Source organism: Stenella coeruleoalba, assembly GCF_951394435.1.
Source record: "Stenella coeruleoalba genome assembly, chromosome: X".
NCBI classification, from domain to species: Eukaryota; Metazoa; Chordata; class Mammalia; order Artiodactyla; family Delphinidae; genus Stenella; species Stenella coeruleoalba.
In genome coordinates this window covers 55,328,972-55,333,138 of record NC_137152.1, presented here as the reverse complement: position 1 = coordinate 55,333,138, position 4,167 = coordinate 55,328,972, and the positions used below count along the sequence as shown (strand labels likewise).

At 46.1% G+C, this 4,167-nt stretch overlaps 1 pseudogene across 1 annotated transcript; it reads right to left on the bottom strand.

Annotated features, from left to right (window-relative positions):
- Positions 1-930: 930 nt before the first annotated feature.
- Positions 931-1,263, bottom strand: LOC307180594 (large ribosomal subunit protein eL33-like; annotated as a pseudogene). The gene has a single exon. The product of its transcript is annotated as a large ribosomal subunit protein eL33-like (transcript).
- Positions 1,264-4,167: the final 2,904 nt, after the last annotated feature.

Sequence of the window (4,167 nt, the reverse complement as noted above, 5' to 3'; positions counted from 1 at the left end):
TCTGTCTCTGGAATTGTTTGTTTCAAATAAAGAGTTAAAATTGTCTTTTGCCTTCACTGGGGGAGGGAGAGCAGTGTATGGAGAGGTGAGGGATATAGAGGAGCAATGCTGGACCACTTCAGATCTCTCAAGGTATAAAGAAGTGAGGTATCCCACCACAGGTTGAGAATCATTTTTACCCAGCTCACTGAACGGCCCCACTAGGAGTATGGGCCTTGTTATAACAAATTTCCAAACACTTAAGGGAAAAATTTATTCAGCAGCTGTCTATTAAGGACCTACTATGTTTAAGGACCTAGATTCCATGTTTCAGAGAAGACAGAGATTAACTAGACCGGGATCCTATCCCCAGCAGGCTCCCGGGCTAGAGGGGAGACAGAACGGTGCACAGTTAGTTGCAAGACCGGCAGAATGAAATAAATACCTAGTGCTATGGGAGAGCAGAGGAATAAGGAACTCATTTCAAGTTTACAGGGGGGTTGTGTGCAAGTTCACGAAGGGAGGTGACATTTGACCTGGGCCTCCAAGTGTAGGTAGGAGGGGTTGGGGGACCAGCACAATCAAAGGCTGCGATTTTCTAACCCAGGAGGGACAGGATCAGATCTGTTGCTTTAGGGAGGAGATCCCTAGGACAATATGAAGGATCGGAGGTGGGGCAGATCTGAAAGCCGGGGCAGATCTGAAAGGCAGGACAGCAGTGAAAGGAGTGTGGCTAAGAGATTCTGTAAGCCTCGATGGGGATAGAGAAGCAAAAGAGAGGATGAATTCAAAATGAGTTTCAGACATTGTGAAGGTCAAGTCTGCAGGCTATGGAGGAGTGGGAGGAATCGAGCATGAAACCAAGGTTTCTAGCCTTGATGATTAGGAAAGTTAGATACTTTTTTTTTTAACAAGAAAACAAATCCACACTTTATTTACTTTTCAATAAGTTTAACTCCTCAAAGGGTACGGCGTCACACGGATTCTGTGTCCGATGGCCTTAGCACGAAGGTTCCTTCAGAATTTGGCACGAACCATGCCACTGATTCCATGAGTGCGAGTTACCTTTCCCCAGATTACTCTGGTTTTGTTAGGTTTTCCACCAGGAGTTACTGTGTTGTTCTTTGCTTTGTACACCTAAGCACATCTCTTGCCTAGATAGAATTCAGTTTCATCTCGAGCATAAACACCTTCAATTTTAAGAAGAGCTGTAGGCTCCCTCTGGTTCTGGAGACACCGCTTATAGTCAGCAAAAGTGGCCTTGGGCCACAACCTTCGAGACATATTTGTCGTTTTAGAAGTCCTTTTCCCAGCAGGCCTCCATTAACCGAGTTGGGAAACAGAGGCAGGGTTTTGTTGTTTTGTTTTTTGGGTTTGTTTGTTTTTTCAGGGGAGTAGGGGTAGGAGGAGGTTGGTAACAAGTTGAGGTTTTGATCACGTTGAGTTTGAGACTCCATTGAAACATCCATGTGGTGGGCTGTGCAACATGGCATAACAGAAAGAACACCCAAACTTGAGTTTTTAATCATAGCTCTGCCACTAAAACTTGGGCAAGCCTACCTTTCTGTGTCTCCCCTAAAAAATACATTCATATTCTGCCCTGACTTTCTCACAGAACTGTTGCAAGGGTCAGATGAGAAAATGGATATGAAAGCAATATTGATGCTAGATATTACCATATAAACTAGGCAGTTGGAAATGTGGGTCTGAGGCTTAAAAGAGAGATGAGTTGTCTGTTTTTTTCCAGCTTTATTGAGATGTAATTGGCATATAGCATTGTATAAGTTTGAGGTGTACAGTGTGTTGATTTGATGCACTTATATATTGCAAAATGATTACCACCACAGTGTTAGCCAACACCTCCATCCTGTCATATAATTACTGTTTCTTTTTTGCGATAAGAACTTTTAAGATCTCTCATAGCAACTTTCAAGTATATGATACAGTGTTGTTAACTATAGTCACCATGCTGTACCTTAGATCCCCAGAACTTATTCATATTAGAACTGGAAGTTTATACCCTTTGACCAACATCTCCCCATTTCCCCCACCCCCTGGCCCCTGCAAACCACCATTTTACTCTCTGTTTCTATGAGTTCAGCTTTTTTTGGATTCCACATATAAGTGATATCACACAGTATTTGTCTTCCTCTATCTCGACTTGTTTCGCTCAGCATAATGCATGAGGTGTCAATTTAGAAGTCATCTACAAAGGGCTCCTAGCTGAAGCTCTGGGAGTGGACAGGATCATTCAGAGGAAAATAAGGAGAGAAAAGGACAAAAAAAATGGTACCTTGGAGAATATCTCCGGTTAACCAGCGAAAGGAACTGAGAGGGAGAGACCAGAGAAGTAGGAAGAGCCGCAGATCTGCCAGGTGCCAAGGGTAAAAGCACCTGATGAAAAGCTATCCTCATACCCCAGGCCAGAATGGAGTCTGTTAATTTGCTTTCACCTTCTTCCATCCTCAGCAGGGCCCAAAGCCATCTGGCTCTCCTACCTCCTTCCCCTACTGGAACGGAGAAGGGTTTGATGTCATTTGTGCAGCTAGATTTCCGCTCTGTGCCCACCCTTGTGCTAATCACTAGGGATACGAAGATGAGTAAGAACTTGGAGTCTGTTCTTGAGGACTCCCCAGTCTGATAGGACCAAGGCTGGGACTAAGGTGAGGCAATTAAGGTACTTAGGGTGCAAAGTTTAAGGAGGCACTCACTGCTGGGGTCAGGCGAGTATAGGGTTGGCATTTGAGCAACCCCGAGAGCGAATGCCTCTTTAGATTTTGCACCCCAGGTGCCTTGATTGCCTCACCCTAGTGTGACCCTGGGGAAGACTCACATGTCAATAAAATGGTCAAGGTAGAAGGTAATTGTTATTCATTCTGTCCCAGGGAATCAAGAAAGACCACAGAGGTGCTGTGGGAGCTGGGTTCTCATGAAGAGTGGATAGTTTATCAGGCAGCATAGAGGTACAGTGTGCACAAAGGCATGGAGATAAAAAAGATCTTGGAGTGTCTTCAGGGAAGGATGGTTGGGCTGCAGAGGACGTGGAGAGGGCACAGTAAAAGGGGTGAGGAATGGTGGGAGCTGTTGCTGGGGAAGAAGAGATCGGGTTGTGAAAGGCATCCAATGCCACGCCCTGCTAGCGTGACCAACCATCTCAGTTTGCCCAGGACCTTCCCAGTTTTAGCCATGAAAGCCCAGCAACCCGGGAACTCCCCCGGTCCTGGCAAACTGAAACAGTCATACCTTATCCTCAAAACAGTGGAAAGCCATTAAAGGATTTTCACAAAGAACTGGCAGGGTAAGCTTCATGTTTTAAGGTAACTCTAGCATGTCTGGGTGGGTGGAGGAGAACTGGGTGCTGAAGAAACCTGGGAGGCCAGTTATAGGGAGCCAGTGGCACAGAAATGGGTACGTGCTTTGCCTATGGCCTCTGGCAGACGTGAGTTCCAGATCCCCGGCTCAGCCCTTTCTTTCCTAGCTGTTTGGTCTGACCAAGTTACTACGTGGCCTGTTTCCTCATCTGTAAATTGGGGCAATAATGGTGCTTACCTCCATGAATAGTGAGGATTAAGGGAGATACGGTTTAGCACAGTGCCCAGCACACAGCAAGCACTTAATAAACATTAGTTTTTTTTAATTAATTAATTTATTGATTGATTGATTTTGGTTGCGTTGGGTCTTCGTTGCTGCCCGCGGGCTTTCTCTAGTTGCGGCGAGCGGGTGCTACTCTTCATTGTGGAGCGTGGGCTTCTCATTGTGGTGGCTTCTCTTGTTGCGGAGCACAGGCTCTAGGCGCGTGGGCTTCAGTAGTTGTGGCACACGGGCTCAGTAGTTGTGGCTCATGGGCTGTAGAGCGCAGGCTCAGTAGTTGTGGTGCACGGGCTTAGTTGCTCCGTGGCATGTGGGATCTTCCCGGACCAGGGCTCAAACCCGTGTCCCCTGCATTGGCAGGTGGATTCTTAACCACTGGGCCACTAGGGGAGCCCCCTAAACATTAGTTTTTATTGTCCACATTATCAGTCAGGAGATAATTTCAAGGCCTGAAGGAAGGCAGCAGCACGATGGGACTGCTGAGGAGGAAAGGGACTTAAGAAAGATGTGGGAGGCTGACTTACCAGACTTTCTTCGTTGGTGAATTGATTATATTTTAGCATGAATGATTTTTTGTTGGCATTAATCCCCCAAAGT